The 11,745-nt window shown below is 33.0% G+C and overlaps 1 long non-coding RNA gene across 1 annotated transcript in view; it reads left to right on the forward strand.

Moving 5' to 3' along the window:
* The first annotated feature begins 251 nt into the window (after positions 1–251).
* LOC136276251 (uncharacterized) overlaps positions 252–11,745 on the forward strand; it is a 15,629-nt gene continuing 4,135 nt past the window's right edge. Inside the window, exon 1 of the long non-coding RNA XR_010714707.1 lies at positions 252–440. This is a non-coding gene — a long non-coding RNA (uncharacterized lncRNA). The remainder of the gene's footprint in view (positions 441–11,745) is intronic.

Raw genomic sequence — 11,745 nt, forward strand, 5'->3', positions numbered from 1 at the left:
AATCGGAAAAATAATTTTCGACCAAAATCGTGACCATACCCCTTTAAGGCATCGATTGACATATTTTATTATATTCTTTTAGTCAAATTATCTATGTCAGTTATAAGTCGCAATTACCGGTACTTAGCAGACATGACCTTCTTTATTTTATCTTTGCTTAAATCTTTTACGCCAATGAGATTTAAATTTCAAAAGGAATTGTATTTTTTCTAACTGGTTGCATAAAAATAAGGTTACGTCTCTTTTAACCATATTTGAAGAATACTTCGTTCTTGACGACCATTTAAAGCAGACCAATTTGTTAGAAGATGTATCTAGGCATTATGACTTAACAAAAGACGCTAAACAGCTGCCGAGGGTAGATTCCTATGCATGAGTATACCGGCTATAATATAGCAGGAACCAACATGTTATTTTAGATCCTTCCTGAGACGTGCATGGTGAGTAAAACCTATAGGTTTCTTTTACATATAAAATGAATTGGTCTTTACTTTTTTCATAATCGTTAGATAATGCATATCCAGTTGAAAATCAAATTGTTTGTCCTGCAGATACAGAAGTTTGCATTCTAGATTGTTTTATTCACACACCTTGTTTTATTGACCACAAAGATATTAAATACCGCTGTTTCTTTTCATTTTGAGTATTTTCTCATTTTAAAATAAATTAATGTTAAATTAAAAAAATTATTTTGCGAGTTGAACTTATCATTATCCTGAGACTTTAACTTTTTTTTATGATAACGATTTCCGATCGTCGGCAATGTTCCATAACTCTAAATTATCCGGATTTTTTTTTATTCGTATCGTCTTTTATAAAGACAAATTTAATTAGTCTTGTAGTGTTAATATTAAACACAAATATTCAACGGACTGCTTGGCTTAGTGGCGTGGCTCCACGGAGACCCGGCCGCTACATAAAGATAAAGGGTTCTAGCCCCTGGTGCAGCGATGCAACTGCTTTTTTTCTAATTTGATCTCAACTTGTATATTTATTCCATTATATTCATCGTGGTCAAAATTACAATAACATTGTTAAATGCATGGCTTCTTTTTATTTTATTTCATTTGTAAAGTTTGAAGGATAATAACATTTTTTTGATGAAAAAAATACTTTGATACCGAGGATAGAAGAAACTTAAAAAGTAATACTTATTCTCTATGAGAACAAATTCATCTTCCTATTAAGTGTCGTTCTACTTTTTTAAATTAATGTATATGAAAACGTTTTCAACATTGCAAAGAACGGGGGTATAGCTTTGTTCCGAATTGCAAAATTAATGTGGGTCTTGTTTTAAATTTAGTCATTAGTTTGATATAATTTCCCATAACATTTTATGCTGACACTATCAAAATATAAATAATCAAACATCTTCTACACAATGTTCAATAGCCATTGCTTTTTTCTTTTACTTTAATCTTAAAAATTATTCATGTCTATTAGTTCATATTATTTTCTAAAATATACCCCCTCTTTCTTTTTAAGTTTATTCGAATACGAATCATAATTTCTTTATAGTATTCTGTTTACTGCAAGAAAATGACAATATTGTAGAGAATACTGAGTATCATACATATAACAAGAAACAAGTTGCTGTCCTTTAAAAAAGGACTACAATACGTGGACGGTCAGGACCATTTGCATGTGTTTCCAACGAAAACGTGAACGCCTTAAGATTATCAGAGATTCCACCGACTCTAGCCCTCTGCTTTAATAAAGGGTTCATACCTCTAAAATAATTATGATCTATCTATGAATGAAGTTTGCATGTATAGTATCTGGCATTCGGTGAATTCTACTATTTGCGCACACAATACGAATGGCACTACTTTGTTAACTATGCAGTGATAGCTTTGTGTAAATTAAAAATTTCATATTTTGATGCATTTTTCTTGAGATTTAAACTTTTATACAGTGACATAATTATACAATCATGCCTAAATGCTTAAAAAATTTAATCGGGAAGTACTCTAGCCTCGCCTACTATAAAAGTAAAATTAAGTTATATTTAATTGTAACATGTGTTTACGGAAAACAACGAAACATTGCAAATTATGCTATTTGGTGCATGTTGTAGTTTCGGCATAACATTAACTTATTTCATAATACTGATAGTTTATATCACATGCCAATCATTTCTTTAAAAGGAATACTTTGTTTCTGTTCTGTTTACCGACAACATTACAATTACAGCGACTTTGAACTTATGCACACATATGGCACGGAATCCCGATCCCGATTCAGATAAACGTGTGCTATTATAATATAATAAACCCCCTGCTAATTTTAAAACAACGTATGGAAGTGACGTATGCTACTTCTTACAGACTTAATTACATTATACCGAGCGCAGCGAGAGGCGGGCGAAGCCCGCCTCGCGAAGCGAGGATTAATGGTAACACATATATATAAGAAAATCAGTGAAAAATGAAAGTTGAATCAGGGGTTCTAAGGCCAAAAAAAAAAATTTCTTCCAGCCCTGGGCGTAGTCTCGTTCAACCAGACGCTCGGCTGTCTCCGTAAAACTCCGACGAGTTTTACGGAGACAGTCGAGCGTCTGGTTGAACGAGACTAGCCCTGGGCGCTGCCATATTGGCAGCCATTTTGTTTTTTAAAGTTAGTTCGATCATTGATTGACTGGTACTTATCGATGCTTATTGCCCCTTAATTCTAGTGTTTCAATAGAAGGTAATTCGAATTAAAAGAAATTAAAATGGAAACCAGACAAGTTTCAATAGTGCTTCAATCAAGAAACACGGGTTGTTCTATGTATGTCTTATCAAATTATCAAATGGAAATAAAAGTATTAACGTCATGGAACTGATCTTTTAGATACTGAATAAAGTATTCAATTTTATTGCAGCGGCACTCGTATGAATTAAAGTGATGAACAATGAAAGAAGAAATAAAAAAAAAATCGTAATCACGTAACTGTCTTCGGCTATTTCCGAAGACGTTTTACGTCTGAAATATGACGTCATAATGTAGACTGAGCACGCGACGTTTAGTTTTTAACTTTAACGAATGATTTGAGTTGGTAACCATGCTGGCGGATCCTACTGTGTGCGTTTTAAATATATTTTATTAATATGTTTTACGGTGCGACCGTTGGGGCGAGCGCAGCATGTGATCAAATAATGAATTATGATAAATCAATAAAAATAAAAGTATCAACGTAACTGAATTTGAATGGAAAATAAAATATAAACATGCCTTTTTTTTTCTAGTAAATTTTCATTATTCAGAATTTATAAGATTGTTTATTTATTTAGATATAATTTATCTCAGATACAATGTTGTTGAATAATAAAGATTTTAACATAATGTTTATTGCAGTTTATTTCCTCTTTTTTTGTAGCAGACATTTTTCTTAAACTTAGTACATATAAAAAATTGACTTATCATAGAGTCCCCCCCCCCCCCCCCGTTTAAAAAAAATGTAAATTACGTATAAAAAAAATTGCTGATCATATAAGAAAAACGGTTTTGGACCCCCCCCCCCCCCCCGGGGAGGATGTAATAACTGTGAAAACTGTGTGATACCGTTGAGCAGTTAAAGAGCTAAATGCATACTACGCACTCACCATTCCTTACCCGGATTAGAATTTCCCTGATTTTGAGAATTTCTTTTTCATTTTGCTTGTAAATATTTTTTGAATGATGCTGCCGCGCCCTCTTTTATAAAACGTTCCTGAATAAAATAAATGTGAGCATTCATCAAAATGAGAGCAAGTTACAACTGTTTTATTTCCTATTTAAAAAAAAATCTCCCCATTCGTTAGCTTTGCAAGATTTTGAGAAGATTTTGGTATTTATATTTCAGCAGATTTACAATAACTACTTAGAGTAATTTCCCCTTATTGTGACGTCAAAGTTCACGTCGGTCAAGTGTCGTCTGTCTCTTTGAAAAAATCCCTGAAAAAAAACCTAAGTGAAATATACTGTTTTGTTTACTTAAAAAGCATGATATTCTTGAAATTACACAATTTATCTGTTTCTCAAAAGTTTAACTTTGATTCTCGCAAGAAGGAATCAAGTCTAGTGAGATCGTCCGACATTGATAAATTGCATTGTGGGTACAAATTTACTGACTCCGAAAAATTCTGTGGGATCAATGTGCAAGAAATCCATTGTGACGTCACTCGAAGGAACGACAACTCTGTTAGTCTTACGTAATGGAATTATTTTATTTACAATGCATTATGTACATAGTCTTTTATCTTGTTCTCGTGAGAGTGTGAAATGGGAAACCATATTTATAGGGAATTACTGGGACGGTTAAAACAAGGCATTACTGGTCCGATTTACTGACGCCAAAAAAATCCGTTGAATGAATATGCAACTAGTCCGAATTTTCTATTCACACACGCCTTGCCGGTAGAGCTCAATTTTAATTGAATTTGCTTTCTGATTACTAATTGAAATTACCAAAGACGTTTTTTTCTCCTACTTTCGTTTTTTAGGTTTCATCTCAAATCGTAGCCTGACATACTCATACCCAGGTCATTTCGTACCCAGAATTCAAATTAATTATTAAAAAAAAAGACTTACCACCAATAACTAATTCAATAAAAACAAAAGATAATCAAAACTCAATTTTGTGGACATCATAATCTTTGACAGACACATTGTAAAATATTTCCCCATTCTAATTCTCCCCCCCCCCCCCCCCCAAAAAAAAAGTAAAATAAAATAAAATGTGTAAACCATTTATATATGATTAAAATATAATAAATGTTCAAATTCCTCCCAATCTGCCATGAAAATGAAAGCAAATAAGGAGATTATTTGGAGCAATATGCATTATAAATACTTAAAAATTATGCACAATAGGAAGTACTGATTTGCATTTACAATCATGAATTTTAATATGCAATGCACACTAAATGTAAGACATTTGTCAGACAAACTAAGATTGAATTATATACCCGGTATGTACAATATACATTAAGGACATAATTTGTACCTTATGATGTGAATAAGCTAGGATATATCTCAATTTTTTAGTTTTAATGCACAAATCAATCATTGAATAATTCAGTGTTTGGATGACAAATTTTAGTGAATTTAGGGACCAAAAAAATCTCAATATCTGTTCATACAAGTGAAATATTCTTGAGATAAATTGATTTTCCTGTTTTAAAAAAAATATACGTCAGTCATTACACTTTAATTCATTTTTTATGCACACATTTAACATGTTTAAAATAAGGGAGTAAAAAGTTAAAATACTTCATGCTGAGAAATTATCCAGATATCTGCGATGTAGATACTACATGTAGCTGCAGCCAGGTATTATCCAATATATGTATAAATTACTTCAGACTAGACATTAAGAGATCAAAATAATACACATGTGTATTGATAGAATCAAAATAATTTTTAACTGTCCCAAGATTTTTTGCTTCATTATTAGTTTTTCATAAATATCCCTACCTTTGCTAGCCAAGGGTTTGTGATCTCCAGGAGCGGGGCGGATAAGAAACACTTGGCTTACGTAGATGAAATATTTCAGGGTTCAAACAATATTTATTTACATACCAGAATGAAAATTCGTTTACAGGTTTTTGAATTTGAATTCCCCCCCCCCCTCTCTCTCTCTCTCTCTCTCTCTCTCTCTCTCTCTCTCTCTCTCTCTCTCTCTCTCTCTCTCTCTCTCTCTCTCTGACTTGTTCAGCTGAAAAAGCGACTGTTAAATAAAAATCTATAGAGATTTGTATTGCAAATGATATAAAATAAGATCTGGATGATAGCATTTTAAAATTGTGTGAGGTGTTCCAAGAGACTTCCGAATGGAAAAAAGATAAATCTCCATAAGAAATCTGTTTTTCTCTCCTGTGAAAATCTCTGATTAAAAAATAAAAGATGATGTTTTAATGAAGGATTTCAATTGTATTTCTTTAAGTTGTGTACATTTCTATAACATTGTCAAAATGTGATGGAAACAGTAACATGGGGCAGACTATTGTCTATAGCATATCAGGGCCGGGCTTGAACAAATTTAAGAAGCAATAAGATTAGAGTCTAAACAAAACAATTTATGAAATGACAGGCCAGAGATGATGAAAGGGCATCTACTGATCTAGCCCCATTTATATTGGCTTCGCCCTCCAAACGGTTACACCGTAAAACATATTAGCGAGCGCAGCGAGGCGGCGCGAAGCGTAGCGAGCTCCATAGACAACGTGTACGAACGGAGAAAATTCGAGTTGAAATCTGCACATTTTTCAAAGAAATTTTTATGAGGCCACGTGAAAAAGTTCTGATATCCCAATACTCCTTTGCGGTGCATAGCAACATGGTGGAACAGGAAGCGTTTCTAAGGAAAATTCTTACCTCTTAATCCTATACATATCTATTTCATTCACAACAACAAAAATCCTTTTTAACAACACATATGATCACCTAAAAAAAATGTACCTATTTCCTTCCCCGAATTTATCCGACAATTTACGAGAATTGTCGAGTACAAAGAAAGTTAAGTATGATGTCACAATGATCTCGCGCTATAATTTCCCGCGATACATCACTGGGTGTAACGTGTAATAAGTACTCAGTGTTAACGGCGAGTCGACTCTTTAGCTGATTAGTTTTGTTTTGAATTTTTTTTTGCTTGGTAAAACACATGCAAGTTGCAATCTTAATTTACTGTCGTATTGATCCAATCATATATGCATACGTTAGATACGTATACGTTAGATAGGTGACAACAATTATTTTAAAAACAGTCTAATTATTATTAGAACTGCATGCAGCCACCTACGTCATTTTGTTATAATAAATGAATTTAAAAAAAAAGAGAAAAAAAATAAACTGTTAAAATATCTTCATGTATTTGTTAGTTGCACATGTGGTCAAATTTTTAGATATATATTGGATATCACATACTAAAAAAGGGGTGGGGTGGGGGGGGGGGGGCACATGTCTACAACGCATACATAAGTAAAACAAATAATTGATGTTACAGATAAAAATAATTAAAACACACTGTCAGATAACAATAAGGAACAAGAAAAAAAAAGAAATATGAAAACATGCACGCAACCTATTGTTTACTGATTTTAATTACCATTAGGCCTATTAAAAAGTTATATGATTGTATTTACATAAAAAACCCACTAAAACAGCTTTGTATTTATCAAAATATTTGATAAGTATGTTAAACATTTAATCAATGCTCAGTGGTAGTTTGTTTAGTGTATTAGCCTATGATGGGACAATTGGAACTAGATGCTGTCATTAGACAGTAATACCCGCACCATGTGTTTGCCCCTAAATAACACTTTTTTGTACCAGTTTAATTAAAAATGAAAGCTACATGCAAGCTCCGGTAATACAATTAAAATTTATAATTTTCATAACTGAAGGATGAGATCCCTTCCCATATGATAATACACATCGTGACATGAGCAGCACTTTATGTGCAATTTGGGTTAGAACTGTTTGCAGTAAATTTTCAGTTAATCAATAATATTAACATTTTCTGTCATAGAAAGTATAATGGTCTATATAATAATTACAAACAAAATTAAAAATTAAATTATGCCCCCTCCCCGTGGCGGTTGCCGGTTTTAGATTTGCTTCTGTGTGCCTACATGAACATCATCGTGTGCACAGATTTAGAGAAGGGGTGGGAGTGAGGGGTCCAGACCCCCCCCCCCCCCCCCCCATGAAAATTCATTTATATCAATTGTAAAATTACCAAAAATACACCTTGGACCCCAAGGCTCTTACAGACATGTAAACGCTCTAACCCATTGCGCTTCAATGTTAGGTAACATTATTTGGGGGGTAAATATTTAATCAATATTCAATATACTTTATTGTTTATCTCAATAGGAAGTATACATGTACATCACAATATGCAGGTGTCCTGCGCCACCTTAAAGCTGTTATTTACCTAATAAGTAGTGCAAGTGGATTTGAAGAATAGGTCATAAAAATACATGCATGTTACAAATGACTGATCTTTGTCTGAAGTTACGTACACAACACAGGTCTGCATGTCTCATAAGCGGGTACGAGTTTAACCCAGCTCTTCGATTGGATGGGTTCATGTGTATACATACATGGATGTTGCTAAAACGTGGAACGGAAAACGGAACGGAAAGCAGAACGGAAGGGAAAACGGAAAATCTTATCTAATTTTATTTACCTCATAGATTTGTTAATCATGCTAAAACGATATACTTTATGTACCTTTTTAATTTTTTTTTTGAAAGATTAGCAATATTAGATTATTTATTCAAGAATATCTATTTCCTCAAAATTAACAGTACATGCATTGACCACTATATTCTGTCCCAAAATATCCTCGATTCACTTTATGCTGTATATTTATATATACCTCAGGGTTCAAGCGATTCTCTTTTAGAAGCATTAAACATTCTCATTATTCTTTCTATAGAACGTCCTCCCTAGCTTATCAGCTGGTATAAATACACGGCTAAAAATAAAGAAGTCTACGGGGTTTTGCATTTCAACAGACCCGAATGATAGTGTTGAAAAATTGTGCAATGTCTTCTGAGTGACTTCCAAATGGAGAAAAGATGTCAACATTTTCCATTATAAATCGTCCAAATGTGCTGCATGAATATTTTGGGATGGACAGACTATAGTCCCAATATATAATCGGAAAATCAAACCAGGCAACGTCTAGAGCTCTCTATTCGGATCATATGTATATAGCTGCTGTAATAAACAACTGCTTAGTAATGCAAACGTAAACAAAATTGCATTGCTAAAAATACTAGTTTCACAAATTACTAGTTTCACAAATTACCGTGCATTTTAATGTTTACTGTATTTTAATTTTTAATGTTGTCAGTCGATCCTACGTTTTTTTCTTCCATCTCAATGATACTGTATCGTCTGTATGATAAAAGATCGTCTAGAACACCGAAAATTCAATTTTGATGTAAGTATATACATGTACATCATATTTGAAATATAAAAATACTCAAAACACGCATAAAACGCTTTCACCAACTGCGTACGTTACGCTGATATGCCAGCAATACCATATAAGAAAAATAAGTAAAAAGTTACAGCTAATTTGCTCGTTTAATCATGTTAATGTTTCACAATTCGTATTGATTTTTGATTTTTAGCCGGGCTCTGCTGAAACCAGAGTCCTGGCTATAGGCAGGCAAATCGCCAATGTTACTATAAATAGCACAAATAAACAAAAAACCAAACAGCGTCAAGGTAAAGCTTCCGCTATACCAAATAGTTACACAAAGAGCCACGTTTTGTCAAAAGTGTTGGCATTTTGTTTCTTTTTTTTAAATTTCGAATGAATTGTCTATCTTTTTTAGTTTTCTTATTGATAACGTGTTTTTAAAACATTGCTATGCATTTTGGACACATACAATGCGCATGAATTTCCATGAACTACTTTGCTGCGCGATGAAGAAACGGGGATTGAATATATAATGCTTGTTGCAAAATTCAAGGCAGCAACTGTTGAACTTTTTTAACTTCTACTAGACAAACATATTTTTTGTTTATAGCCGCTTACAAAATTTGGTCGCTCTCTGATGCTTTGCCGACATTAAAAGCATGAGAGAGAGAGAGAGAGAGAGAGAGAGAGAGAGAGAGAGAGAGAGAGAGAGAGAGAGAGAGAGAGAGAGATTTTTTCAGTCTTTACTACACAATATGCATAAAGACACACCAAAAGAGCCCGGTTTTCAGTACTTCAGTACTTTGATTCTGTTTCGTACTCAACAAAAGCCGAATGACTACACAATCTAATTAAAATTAGATCCTTCACGCTCTCGTATTTGATATGTCGCTGTGAGGATCTAACAATGCTATAATTGATAGACATTCATATGAATATTAATAAGATAGCAACATGTTGATAATCATTCATTATATATAAATAAAAGATACAAAGTAAATCGTTTCTGGTCAGTCTATACCCTTTTTAAGCGATAAACGTGATGATATTTTCCATTCCGTTCCGCTTTCCGTTCCGTTTTCCGTTCCGCGTTTTAGCAACACCCATACATACATGTCTGTGTTTTTCGTATGCAGAAAAGGATTAGTTAAGATCAGCTAAAGGAATTCATTATTGTGTTTTAATTGGATTATCATTATGATGTTGACCAATTTAGGTAAGCATAATACATGTAGTAGCATTAGCACAATATAATGAGATGCCAGCATACATATATAAGTTCTACTTTCTAAATGTGATCTCCCTTTGACAGCATACTGTATCATCATTTTTTAATATTTAAATATGCTTCTCATCGTTACCTATCCTATCGCATTTGTAAAGTGTCTGTCATTTTAGTTGCAAAAGTTATTTTTTTTCATTTGTCAGACTTTCACTGTTGAGTTGACCCCATATTGACCCTGTTTAAACAATTTCTTATTAAATTTGTGTATTACATGTAAGTAAGTGTAGACACTTATCATTTTTATATGAGTAAATTATAATAGGAAGGAAGGAGTATTTTTTTCTTAATGTATTATAATGCATCAAATACAATGTAGGTCATGACCTTATGGGACTGTTCTTACCTCACGAAAAAGGAAAATACAAAATATCTTCTAATGTCATTATGATGCATCAAATGGTGTAAAGTACATTAATGACCCCCAGGTGTTGTCTTTAACCCCCCCCCCCCCCCCTTTATAAAATAGGAAATGATATGATACACTGTATATTTTGTTAACTTCTGAGATCTGAGACCCTCATCCCTAAACCATATAATTTATTTTTGTTTTTAATTGTGTCATTGCGCGTAAAATTGTATATAGATTATGCCCCCTTGGAGACACCCTGACATTTTAGAACTAGAAATAATAATGTATTTTATCTTATTCATATGTTATACAGTAGTGTTTGATCCATGTGGGTAATTCCTAGCCTAATGATGTCACTGCTTTGTTTAGGAGACTTTACAATTGCCCCAAATAGGCGAATACACATGGCAGTGATGCATATAACATTTTGTTTATAAATCTTAAAAATTGAATTAAGCAATTTCCAAAATGTTAATGTGAATCACGAGAGAAAAAGAAATGATTTGAAATTTGCTACTTATCTGTACACATGTAAGAATGTATTAAGAAGACTGAATCTTTATATAACCAGGTTAGATGGGGGGGGGGGGGGGTTGAATGTGGAGTATAAACATTTATAATTTGAATCATTTATTGTTATTAATTTTAACTTGTCAATGAATACTACTTATTGATCCCAAGGTAGAAATATGACCTCTGATCATATCTCAATAGATCATTTGTCAATTATGCAAGGTGTAATGTAATTTTTTTCAAGAATAACATTTTTTACCAGTTTATAAAAGTTTTTAGACACCCAAATTATATTTAGATTTTAATAGATCATTCGACAAGGGAGAGGGGGGGGGGAACTGTTTATATTTGAGTTTATTTGGGAGTGGGGATGTAATTTAAATTAAGACTACGCCATACTACAGCCATGAACATGAATAGTTTAGAACAAAACACAAACTAATACATGTACATGTATATATACATAGGAAGTATTACAAAACAGATGATTGATCTATATCTGGGTTCTTAAATTGAATCATATATCATGTACATATTATATTATTGTTTCTTTGTTCAAGGCATTTAAGATGGTACATGTATGTAGGTCACGATCCCAAGTGCTCTTCCTGAAATTATCAAATATCATATAAACCATTGAGATCCCCACCTTAATCCAAAGATATTATTCCTCCTTAGGTAATGCAGGCGCATCAG

The sequence above is a fragment of the Magallana gigas genome, chromosome 6 (genome assembly GCF_963853765.1).
Source record: "Magallana gigas chromosome 6, xbMagGiga1.1, whole genome shotgun sequence".
NCBI lineage: Eukaryota > Metazoa > Mollusca > Bivalvia > Ostreida > Ostreidae > Magallana > Magallana gigas.